This window comes from Anolis carolinensis, chromosome 2, assembly GCF_035594765.1.
Source record: "Anolis carolinensis isolate JA03-04 chromosome 2, rAnoCar3.1.pri, whole genome shotgun sequence".
Taxonomy (NCBI): Eukaryota; Metazoa; Chordata; class Lepidosauria; order Squamata; family Dactyloidae; genus Anolis; species Anolis carolinensis.
This window is the reverse complement of record NC_085842.1, coordinates 72,030,821-72,044,300: the sequence shown is the minus strand read 5'-3', so window position 1 is coordinate 72,044,300 and position 13,480 is coordinate 72,030,821.

The window sequence follows — 13,480 nt, the reverse complement described above, 5'->3', positions numbered from 1 at the left end:
AATTGATGAATTTATGAGAAAGGATATTATAGACTCGTTCTGGAGGACCCAGAATGTGCCTACAGTGGACAGTTCTCATGAATAGAGATAATACTGTACACTGCGGCGAAGCAGATTGGTCACAAATCAACTTTATCAAGATATCTTTTTTGTTGTGACACAGCACTACGGGAATTCAGCCAACAAATACAAAATATTTGTCAACAATTTAGTTTATCAATACCATCCATATATTCAGGGTTTTTTTTTTACTTAACATTAAGTCTTTGAGTTTATATGCCTAACATAATACCTTATTAGGAAAATGGGTCAGACTTAACTAAAGCAATTTAAGTTGTTTTGGCAAAAACATTACTGCCTGTGTATATATCTTTCATTTTCCTTTCAACTGTCTCTCATCATTACAAACTAAAATCCTACTTTCTCACATATGAGACAACTTAAGAAACTTGGAGAACTCCTTAACTATGACGGAGGTTTAAACACAAAATCTATTTTCCAAGTACTTCCCTTTATCATCTTGAAGCCAAGAATGCCCATCACATCTGCAACTACGATTTCTCCATTATCTGCTGCAAAGAAACAGATATTATCATAGTCTATCAATCTTCAAATATATAACCATTCTTTCTCTGTAGTAAGGCATATGTCACCACGGAAATATGAGTTACATACTCATATTTTAAAACAGTACAAACAACTGACAAATCAGAAATTACACAGATCAGATCAAGGACGTTATTTTCAAACTATGAAATCAATAGTGCTGAACTCCCGTGTTGCAACAAATCCAATTTAAAGTGGTAATTTTGATTTAGAAAGTCATATACAGCTTGGGGCCAGGTTGTTCGAAGGACCATATCACTCTTTATGAGTGTGGTAGAACACTAAGATCTGGAGAGGGCCTCCTCTCTGTCCCACCAACATTTCAGATTTCTTTGGTGAGAGAGGGCCTTTCAGGATAGCCCCATGCCTGCTTGCCAATCACAAGCAGGTTAAAATGCACTTCTACCACGAGGCATTTAGGAAATGATGAGAGGTAGGCTGCAGGGGATTATGTGAGCACGATATAAGGAAGTGTAGTTTTCAAATGTTAATACTTTCATGTTACATAAAGAGAACAATTTAATTGGTTTTCTTTTAAAAAACCATACTTTAATGAGTTAGCCCTGCCTTAATTGTTTTGTACCACACTTGCTATTAGCAACAACCTATGGAAAAAGGACAGCTGGTGGGGATGAGGGAGAGAGCCTTCTTTGTGGTGGCCCCCTGACTTTGGAATATCCTCCCCATGGAGATTAGGCAAGCCCACACTGTCCTTCTTTTGCAGGGATTGAAAAACCTGGATGTTCCAGCAAGCTTTCGAGATTGATTAGTTCTTAGCAATATTTGCCCAGTCCCTAGGTTTCCAGATAGTACTCTGGTTTGCACTTCATCCACTTCCCAGGCGCTATGGTATGTTATTTGCACTAGCTCCTGCCCAGACCTTTTAGAGTGTGGTCATGCCCATTTTAGAAATCTTGGTCTTTCTTTTTGTTGAACATAGTCTGATGGAGCTCCAATGCAATCTATTTTATTTGTTATGTTTAGTCTGTTTTATCTTGGTTGCTGTATTTTATGATGCTCCTTTTAATGTGTTTTGTTTTATTGATTGTTTTTGCTTTTATGTCTTGTGGGCAATTAATCCTATTTGTAAGCCACCCGAGTCCCCTTGGGGAGATGGTGGCGGGGTATAAGAAAAAAGCTGTATTATTATTATTATTAAAGGAGGAATAAAAATAAAGTAAACGATAAATACGAGTCTGAAACCAATCCGATTTTGGATCTGAAGGTTAAAACTCTCCACATTCCCAACAAGATCTGAGTCCCCTTCGGGGTGAGAAGGGCGGGATATAAATGTAGTAAATAAGTAATAATAATAATATCCACCCAGTCTTTTGTTCCTCCTGGGCTTTAGTGGGCACTTTTGCTTTTATTTTGTTTTCAGATTTTCTTTAAATTATTATTGTTTTGTGGAGACTTCTCTTAATTTTCTCACTGGCTCATGTTTATCACTGGCAACTGAGCTTAGCAAAATGTACTATTTAATTGTGTTTATTTAAGTTCAATTATGTCGTATTTTTACTTAAGTTTCATAAGTTTATTTTGAGATTGTTTTATCCGCTGTCTTGATTTATTGTCTGTTTTTGGCATTTAATGTTTGCCATTTTGTTACTTTTGTTGGAAACCGCCCGGGATACAAATAAAATATCACTACTACTACTACTATTATTATTTTCATGCTTACAATAATCCATAAATTGCTTCCAAACTTTTTTTTGTATCAGGAGCGACTTGAGAAACTGCAAGTCGCTTCTGGTGTGAGAGAATTGGCCATCTGCAGGGACATTGCCCAAGGGATGCCCAGATGTGTTGATGCTTTTACCATCCTTGTGAGAAGCTTCTCTCATGTCCCCGAGTGGAACTGGAGCTGACCGAAGGAGCTCATCTTCGCTTTCCCTGGGTTGGATTCGAACCGGCAACCTTCAGGTCAGCAACCTAACCTTCAAGTCATCAGTCCTGCCGGCACAATGATTTAACCCACTGCACCACCGACTAAAGAAAGGCAAAGGAAACCCTTTCCCTCTCCCCTCCCGCTCTAACCTTCCAGGAAATATCAATACTTTTTTTAAAAAATAGTTTAAACCCGCTCTTGCCAGGCTCATTAGAGGCACCAAACGCCCCCTTACAAATAGAGCTGTTGCAGACCTAACCCCATCCCCAAAAAGTCCTGAGGGTCACTTACTCACAAGGAAGCCCCACTGAGACCCAAGTGGGGATCGGGGGCGGGGCTAAGGCCTTGGCCTGCGACCAGCTAAAGGAGAGAGCGCGGGAAGGAGAGAAGGCGGCGCGAGCCTCGTGGTGAAGGAGTCGCTTGCCAAGAAGGTTCCCGCCTCCTTCCTCATCCGTTTCTCCCTCTTTGCCTTTGCTCCGGCCGCCCTCGGAAGGGCCCGAAGGGAAGGAGCAAAGAAGGGGCGAGAGAAGGAAGCCACTGCTCTCGGGCGGGAAGGCGGTGAAGAAGGGGCGCGGGCCTGGGAGCGTGCGTGCGTGAGCCCGCGCATGCGTGCCACGGGGGGCGTCTCGGAGGAATGGGCGGGGCCTCCCTTCCTCTCTCAGTCTACCTCTGGAGTCCCCCGCCGGCGCATCGCCTCGCGCCCCAACCCCGCCTTCCCTCTTCTCTTTCTCTCTTCACCCCTTCCCTCCCCCTTCATCTTGCCCATAGCGGACATGCTACGGGAAATGACGCACCACATAGGCGAGCAACCTATGGCGAGGGAGAACGAAGCCAGACAGCCAATCGGACGCCGACATGTGGGCGGGGTTATCACGAGACCTCCAGGTTGGTCAGGGAAGGCGCGGCGAAAAAGCGAAAAGGGCGGGGGGGGGATTAAAGTGACCAAGTGGGAGGAAGAAAGGGCGCCGGAGGAGGGGGGGAAGAGAGGAGGAAGATGGGAAAAGGCGGGAGAAGATTAGTATTTCTTAATGGTTGACTCGAAGGGGCCTCAAAGAGCCACTTTCACCCGCTAACAAGAAGCCGTTTTCCTGCCCTCAGGTCCCTCATCTCCCCGACTTCCCCTCCCCTTTCCTCTCCGCCATGGAATCTCCCTCCCGTTTCAAGACGCTCTGGCCGTTACCTGAGCGGGAGCCAGCGTCTCTCGCGCGCCGCTCGAAAGGACCCGGATGGAGTCGTCTCTGGCGGCATCAGGAGAGGCTGAGGATGGAGATACTGCTCCTGCAGCAGCGCTACCGCCTTTCGCCGCATTGGATCACGGGAAGGAGGGGGAAGAACCGCTCTCGCTTCATGCCCCTCCCATCTTCCTGAAGCGGGGAAGCTCAGCCTTTCCGCCGTCTGACGAGGGCCGTGACCTGTCCGTCACCGACAGTTCTCTGCAGTCATTGGAGCACACTGGCAACAGCCCCGCCTCCATAGAACAGCCTCTTTTCTGATTGGGCGGGTTGCCATGTCAACCTGACAAGTCCCCACCTCAAATTGTATGGACTTCGCGTTTCTCCTGCTGCTAAGAAAGCCAACTAGATTTTGGCCTGCATCAATAGGGGTATAACGTCTAGATCCAGGGAAGTCATGCTCCTCCTCTACTCTGCCTTGGTCAGGCCACACCTGGAGTACTGTGTCCAATTCTGGGCACCGCAATTGAAGGGAGATGTTGACAAGCTGGAAAGCGTCCAGAGGAGGGCAACTAAAATGATCAAAGGTCTGGAGAACAAGCCCTATGAGGAGCGGCTTAAAGAGCTGGCCATGTTTAGCCTGCAGAAGAGAAGGCTGAGATGAGACATGATAGCCATGTACAAATATGTGAGGGGAAGTCATAGGGAGGAGGGAGCAAGCTTGTTTTCTGCTGCCCTGCAGACTAGGACGCGAAACAATGGCTTCAAACTACTTCCTGAACATCAGGAAGAACTTCCTCACTGTGAGGGCTGTTCAGCAGTGAAACTCTCCCCCAGACTGTGGTGGAGGCTCCTTCCTTGGAGGCTTTTAAGCAGAGGCTGGATGGCCATCTGTCGGGGGTGCTTTGAATGCGATTTCCTGCTTCTTGGCAGGGGGTTGGACTAGATGGCCCACGAGGTCTCTTCCAACTCTACTATTCTATGATTCTATGATAGGAGTGGCCAAATATTTATTCTTACTTTTTGCAAACCATGTGATTTTACTGTCTACAGCTGTTGCTCTTCTCGTGCATGAAATCTCAAGTTTGCATTAAATACATAGAAAAGAAGAAGTTGATGTGAGGATACACAAGCTGTTATGACTGGCTTCCTTCAACCTTGATGCCAAGGGAACTCCCACACCACACATCAGTTCCCCTATTTTTCCTTCTTCCGCCAATGGCATGACTCTTCGTGAAATTACAATACAATTAAGCATAATTACAATCTGATTCTGAGATATGAATCATACTCTTAGGCCCCTTCCACACAGCTATATCAAATCCACATTGAACTGGATTATATGGCAATGTAGACTCAGATAATCCAGTTCAAAGCAGATATTGTGGATTATCTACCTTGATATTCTGGGTTATATGGTTATGTGGAAGGCCCCTTAATTCCACCTTTGTTGGTTTCTGGCTTTAAGTTATTTGTAACATACGCTGGTCATAATACAAACCCATTAGAGTTTTTGTGACAAAATCATAATAAGTAGTATAGCAAAATTAGTAAACTGTTTCTGGGGAGGGGGAAGGGAGAAAAAGGGGAAATGACGTAAAACTGGTCACAGGATGATGAAGAAAACAAAATGAGTAATGTCTCGTAAACACCAAAGCAGCTAAATAGTTTAAAGAGCAAAATTCAGTGCGGCAGTCTGTAACTCAAAGTTATATCTGCAAATCTTGTAAGAGGTGCCCTGGAAAGGGCTTGGGTAACGTAGAAAAGCATACCCTTTAGTTTCACTTACTTTCGAAAACCTTAGGCTGATTGTTATGTATAAGATTAATGAGACTTTTAGTTACAGTCAATTTTTATTGTGTTTAAACTACAGAACTGCTGAAGAAACCACGAAAAAATGATTATATGCTTGACCATATTGAGGTATAATTATTCAATAGTATTCCTGTACCTTTGTACTTGTCAAGTGAATTAAAAAAACAAAAACAAGATTTGTTCTGAAGAGGTTTCCCCTTGCCTTGTGACTTTACAATAACTTCTAATACATTTGGCACTGCTGATTATGGGATGTTGGATCACTACTGCAGAAAAATTCAGGACTAAAATGCTGCATGTTTAATTCATTGATTTTTGTCAGCAACCTCTCTATCATGTGAAAAGGTTTGGATATAAAGAAAAAGCCAATTATAACATTGATTATAGTCCAGAAATATAGATTTAGGTGTGGAGATTTTGGAATGAGACCGGAATTCAGAGTACCTAATCTAAAAACTGGATTAGGCTCAGGATCTGGTGATCTGTGTGGAAGAACTGTCTGTAGTTCCGTTGTCATGGGCTGATCACTACCTGATGGGTTTTAGGGCCCTTCCAGACAGGCCCTATATCCCAGGATATGATCCCAGGTTTTCTGCTTAAAACTGGATTATATGAGTCCGCACTGCCAGATAATCTGGGATGAACAGAAAACCTGGAATCACATCCTGGGATATAGGGTCTGTCTGGAAGGGCCCTTAGATTCACTGGGACTAGTATCTGCACATGTAGCGGGCCTATTAAGTCCCAGGAGACTTACAGATCCGGATGGATTCCTGGTGTCTCTTGGTGAATTTTCTGTTGAAGCCCTGCCAGATCTCTGGAATACAAAAATGTCCAAGCACATGATTGCCCCTATGTGTCCCTTCCTTAGCTCCCACAAAATGAAGCTAAGCAGGCCTCCTGGTTTGCTAGGAGTGAGATGAAATGGGTGGACAGAAGACTACAGTGACTGCTATGGCCAGCAGTCTGTCTGACCTGCCTCAGCTACTGTTGCAGAAGCAGATACTTCCCAGTATTTTCAGCAACCTCAAAGGGTTAATCATACCTCATTCTATGAAACAGAGTTTCCCAAACTGTACTCCAGATTTCAACTCCCACAAGTCCTAACAGCTGGTAAACTGGTTGGGATTTCTGGGAGCTGAAGTCCAAAACACCTGGAAGAGCACCGTTTGAGAAACATTGCTTTGAAACAAGGAAAGTATTGCAGGCTTCAGTGATTAGAGTTGGAGGCTTGATGAGACAAGCTCTAGCTGAGACTTCTAAATAATGAAGCTTCTGTGGAGTAGCTTTGGATAGCAGACAACTTTGTATTCTGCAGCCCTTCCATTTTTACAGTATTCCTGAATTTTGACTTCCAGTTGGACTCCTGGCTTATGACTTCTGGACTCTGAATTTGGCTTTATTTTCAAGAAATCCTGGCATTTGACCTTGGCTACCTTTGTTGTATTCTTGCACTGCACTTTTTGTATGTTGTGCTACTTTTTGGACACTCAGCATTTCAGACCCTGGATTGTGGGCTTGATTTTGCTAATTAGACTCTGAACTCGCCTTGGCTCACTCTTATCAGTTTGTGTTTGTATTTTTAAGGACTTAAGAATTTGGGTTTCTTTGTTAATGAACTCTGGTCTTTAGCTTATCCTTTTATTATGTGTTTAAACTTCAGCCCTGATATCGGGAGTCACAACATGATAGTGACAGTGTTGGAAGACTAAGAGCAAAGCCTGCAAAACATAGGCTCTAGCGTATTGGGAAACTTGTGCCATGGCATTAGTATTGTATCTACGCCACAGCCTGGTAGTGGACCTGGTTGTGGCACAGCTGGTTAGTAGCCAGCTGCAATAAATCACTACTGACTGAGAGGTCATGGGTTCGAAGCCATTCTGGGTCGGAGTGAGCTCCCTACCATTAAATAGTCTAGCTTGCTGTTGACCTATGCAGCTTGAAAGACAGTTGCATCCGCCGAGTAGGAAATTTAGGTACCGCTTTATGCATTTGACTAATTTACAACACCATAAAACCTTCCAGCAGCATGCAGAAGAATGAGGAAGTACTCCATCAAGGACTCGGTGTGACAAGTGGACGATGAAGTGGCCGGAATCGAGCATACCCTCATGAAGCTGGAAGCTGGAATGTTAAATTGCCTCTGTGTCTGTCTATATATGTTGTATGTCTAATGGCACTGAATGTTTGCTATATATATGTGCATTGAGATCTGCCCTGAGTCCCCTTCGGGGTGAGAAGAGCAGAATATAAATACTATAAATGAATAAATACATAAATACACAAATCTGTTCAGTATCATCCAATAGAGCTGTTTCAAATGGTTAGGTGCTCAGAAGAAAACTACTTGAAAGCCAGCTGTGATTAATTGCAAGACATTTTGTATATAAAATATCACTCAGATTGTGGTGCCTGCTTGTCCATCTAGGATAAATGTCAGTTTGTACAATGTGAGGATGTAGACAGGATCCTTGGGGAAATGAGAGCCACCACGTGTATACTGGGTTGTTACCATTCCTGGCTTGTGAAGGGAAATAGCAAAATGGATAAGAGGGCTTTACTGCTGAAAGGGACATCCCCATCTTCCTTAAAAGAGGTGTTGCTGAAGCCATTACTGAAAAAGGCCTGCCTGGATCCCACCATTCTGAATAATTATCATAATAGTCTATTTTGGAGCAAGGTTCTGAAGCATGTACTGGCCTTCCAGGTCCAGGGGTCTCTGTATGAAACTGATTATCTAGATCTGTTTCAACCTGGCATCAGTCTTGACTATGGGGTGGAGAGATCTTTGGTCATTTTGTTGAATGACCTATGCAGGAAACTGGACAAGAATAATGTGTCCCTGGTGGTTCTGCTGACCTCTCAGCAGCTTTTGATTCCATTGACCAAAGTATCCTTCTGGGATGGGACTTAGGGGGTACTGTCATGCAGTAGTTTTGGTCTTTCTTGGAAGGGTGAATTCAGAAGATAGTGCTGGGGAAGTATTATTCAATGCCTTGACCATTGGCTGGTGGAGTCCTCGGGGGTTTGTCCTGTCCTCCATGCTGTTTAACATCTAACTGAAACTGCGAGAAGTCATCCAAAGTTTTGGGAGTGGTCACCAGTACATTGATGATACTCAACTCTATCTCACTTTACCATCTGATTCTATCTGTATTGAACCAATGCCTGCTGTCAGGAATGGAATAGATGGGGACAAACCAGTAGAAACTTTATCCAAACAAGACAGTAGTATTCCAGATCAGTAGAAAGGCAGATCAGGGAATAGAGACTATGCCTGTGCTGCCTGGAGTCATACTCCTCCTGAAATCTCAGGCCCACAGCTTGACTGTTTTCCTGGAGTCAGCTTTGAGTCTGGATGCCTAGGATTCACTAATGGCCAGGAGTGCATTTGCATAGCTAAAACTAATGTGCCAGCTATACGTCTTCCTTGACACATGGTGACACATGCCTTATTATATTCTGTATGAACTACTGTAATGCATTCTATGTGGGGTTGCCTTTGGAAACTGCTTGGAAACTTTAGCAGGTTCAAAATATGTTGACCAATTCTCTTGCTAAAATAGCTTCACTAAATACCAGTTTGTTTCCAGGGATGATACAGCTTGTGTCCTGACTGTTTAAAATACTGTTATCTTCCAATGTGAACCTGCCAGAGCATTAAGCTCTTCAGAGGGAGGCTTTTTCTTGGTCTTGCCACCATCACAGGCTTGTTCGGTGAGGACAGAAGAGAAAATTTCCTCTGTGACTATTCCCACACTCTGGAATGCCCTTCCACAGAAGGCTAGGTTGACTTTCCTCCCTGCTTTTCTTTTGCTGGCATTCAAAGACATTTTTGTTTTGTAGTATGCAATTACTTCCAGTGAGTGTTTGTATTTGGGTGTATGCTTTGTACTCTTTTAAAATAATTGTATACTTTTTAAAAATAAGGTATATTAATCATTTAAAAATATTGTTAGATTTTAACCAGTTTTATCTGTGAGCAACCTTAGGTCCCATTCTGAGAGAAAGGCTGTGTATAAATTGTTTTTTAAAAATTAATTAAATGTGGAATGAGACCACAGAATGACAAGCTCAACTGTGTAAACATAGGGTTAACTGTTCAGAACATCTATACATTATATTTAAAGGAGAAATCTATTTTCAATAACATATGTAATAATCAAGCAGAATGAAAATCTCAATTCATTCCAAGGACTATTAATGCAAATAGGGCTAATTTTATATGAAGATTATGTGATAAGTCTGCCTCTTGCATTTCAAAATGTTTCTAATGAATCAGTATAAGATATCAGGTAACGTTTTTCAGCAATAAAATAACACAACTTGTCATGTGGCATGAAGTAACAAAAGGACATGGTGTACTACTATTACTACAAACGTGGTTGTGTCATTGCAGGAGTGGGTCAGAAAGTACTCCCAGTGTTTGACAAAGGAAAAATACTGCCATTTCAATTCTGTTTCCTGTCACAAGAGGGAGCATGAGTCTCACATTACAGAAGAGGCCTGCGTGCAAACATTCCACATGTATATGGATCAAAAATCCTGCCTTGGGCTAGTTGTGAGTACTTGTTCTGTTCCATTTCTGTAATTCTGTGAATTATAGACTAAACCACACTTGAATATGAATTTTGCTCTAGAAGAGAGATACATCTTTATTTACACTTGATTTGGGATGTAACAATATTTATATAAGCCATAGAAAAAATAAATTTCAACATGCCCTTGAAAGGTTTCTTACCAGAGTGAGAAGAGATTACCATTTGTGTTTAGCACTGTCATTATACTTTCCATTTTTCTCTGTAGGTAATTTATAATGCAACCCTCAGCATGGCTATTCTGGAGCAAGAATCATTGCAATCTATCAGTTTGCTTCTCAGTAAACTATACCATTTTAGCCATAGGCAATATTGCTTGCTGTATTTTGTCTCTGAAGTTTTGGCATCTGTGACAAATTGCGACAGCAGTGATGGTTTCCTGTTAGCATATTTCACCAGGAATAAGAAATTAATTATTCATTAAAATTCCACAGGTAACAGATATATTTTTGAAATAGAACGTTTTTGTTCACTGGTTCCATTTTTTTGAGCCTGTCAGTTTGATTGATAGAAGCTGACTCAGTGAAGAGTGACAATTAGTCACTGCCCAATAATAGGAATGCTATTTCTGTTATTCTGTACCTTATTTAGTAAAATAGTAATCTGGTAGAAAAATCATTTTCTTAAAACGGGACAAAATTTTTCAATGCTGAATATGTTGGGCTGCAATTTCTATCAGTCTAGCCATTGTAGCTAATGGTAAAGAATGCTTCGAATTGTAATTTCACATCTGGAGAATTCAAAATTCCTATCCCAGATTTAAACAGGTAATTGTCCCTGTTCCAATGACTGACTTTGAAGTTATATACTAAATATTCTAAATGCCCAAGTTTTAACATTTTTTAAGGATGTGGTTTGTATTTCTCAAAGAGATGTAACATGATAAGAACCAGATTGTACAATGGAAACTGTTGTTTCATCATGTCCCCCCTCAGACTTCTTTTTTCCAAGTAAACATCCCCAGCTGCCTCAGTCATTCCTCATAGAACTTGGTTTCCAAATATTTTATCATTGATTGCTCCTCTCTGGATGTGTTTCAGATCGCTCTTCTCTAGACATGTTCCAGTTTGTCAATATCCTTTTTGAACTGTGGTGCCTGTAACTGGACATGGTATTTCAGGTGAGGTCTGACCAAAGCAGAATAAAGGGGCACCATTACTTCCCTCAATCTCGATACTATACTCCTGTTTATGCAGTCTAGACTCACATTGGCTTTTTAAGCTGCCACATCACACTGTTGGCTCATGTTCAGCTTGTGGTTTACTAAGTCTACTAGATCGCTTTCACATGAACTGCCTTCAAGCCAAGTGTCACCCATCTATATCTGTGAATTTCATTTTTATTGTGTAGTACCATACATTTCTCCCTGTCAAAATTCATTTTGTTAGTTTTTACTCAGCATTCTAATCTGTCATGGTTATTTTGGATTCTGGTCCTGTCCTTTGAGGTATTGGCTATCCCTCCCAATTTGGTGTAATCTACAAATTTGTTAAGCATTCCTTCTATTCTGTCATCCAAGTCATAGATAAAGATGTCAAATAGCACTGGGTCTAAGACAGAACCCTGTGGCACTCCACTAGTCACCTCTACCAGTTTAATGCCCTTGGATGTTATTCATCTGGCTCTGGAGACTTGAATTAATTTAGAGTAGCCAGATACTGTATCCCTATATTGCCTCTTTACCTATTGTATGCTACATTTCCCCTATTGCATTATCTGATAAATCATCCCCAAGTTGAGCACTGGTAACCTTCTGGGCGAAGACCGAGGCAAAGAAGGTCATGAATACTTCAGTCTCTTCTGTCCTGTTAGCATTTCGCCATTGCATATACACAGCAGCGCTACCATTTTCTTGTTCTTTCTTTTGCTACAGAAATAACCCCCAAAAAGCCATTTTTGTTGTTTTAAAGTTCTTTAGCAAGCCTGAGCTCATGTTGTGCTTTGGCTTTTATAACTTTATCCCTATATATTCTGACTATTCATTTGAATTCCTCTTTGTTGATTTCTCCCGTTTTCCATTTCTTGTACTTGTCCCTTTTAAATCTTAGCTCAATTAAAAGTTTTGTAAACATCCATTCCAGTTTCTTTAGCCATCTCTGCATCAGAGTTGTTTGAAATTATGCCTCCAATATTTCACTTCTCAGGAATTTCCCTTTTATAATATTCCAGATCATGGGATCACACCCAGATTTCCCCTAAGTTTACAAAAGTCAGCGTGTTTGACTATGCCTATTTCCCTTTCCATTGTATAACGCATTTTAGTGCAGGGGTCTTCAGACTTTTTAAACAGAGTGTCAATTCACAGTCCCGCAGACTGTTTGTGGGGGGGGGGGGGGGGGGGGAAAGAGAGAGAGACTTTACTTTGAAAAAAAAAAACATGAACGAATTCCTATGTACACTGCACATACCTTATTTGTAGTGTACAAAATTGAAATACAATATTTAAAATGAGTAACAATTTTAACCTAATAAATCTACCAGCATTTCAATGGAAAGTGTGGGCCTTATTTTGGTGGATGTCATAATCTCGTCATTTCTGGTCTCAATTGGGAAACAAGGCCAATTGAGACCAAAACAACGAGATTATAACACAGAAGCTTTATTTTTTCAGAAACACCATCCACAGTGGCTCTGTAAAAGCCAGAATGCCACATCCATTTCCAAGATGGGCGTCCTTATGTATAAGTTTTTCTTGGTCACATATTCCACACTAACATTTCTTCACCTCTCCCCATGCTCCTCCCAGTTCCACCTCCTTTCCATCCCTGACTCCACCCTCGGCTCTTGTCCCTCCTCTATCCCCGCCTTCCTTGTTCCTTTTCCTGCCCAATGAAGTCACTGTTTTCCAGTTTGCAACAGTTTTATCTTACCTTTTGGGCGTTTCTGTAGGCAGAAACATTGCTGTGGAAATCTAGCTCTCCACATTCCAGCAAAAGATTAAGTAACTCGTATCAACTTCCGCCTCCCATCTCTGCTATGTTACTGAATCAACATTTTAAAATAATCATTTAATACAGAAATTATCCTTCTAACAATTGTTAAAATTTCATTTCAGCCAGTGACCCTAAGTCTAATGTTTAGGGCGGATTCTGGATAAATAACCTTGGAGGGTCTCAGCTGGCCTTAGTTTGGGGGTCCCTGTTCTTGTAGAACATGGTCATAACTGTTGCCTTTTCCTCCTTCTGGACAATGAGATCCCTAGGAAAGGCCCTTTTTTTCAGTCCCATCACTATCTCATGCACAGGTAGTGGGGACACAAGTGAGAGCCTTGTTCGTGACTACCTCTGGGCTCTGGAACACCTTTCTGCAATGGCTCCTCCTCGTTGTCCTTTTGTGAGAAGGCTGCAATCCTTTTATTCCAACAAATTTTTTAAAACAAAGTTTTCAACAGGCTAAAGAGT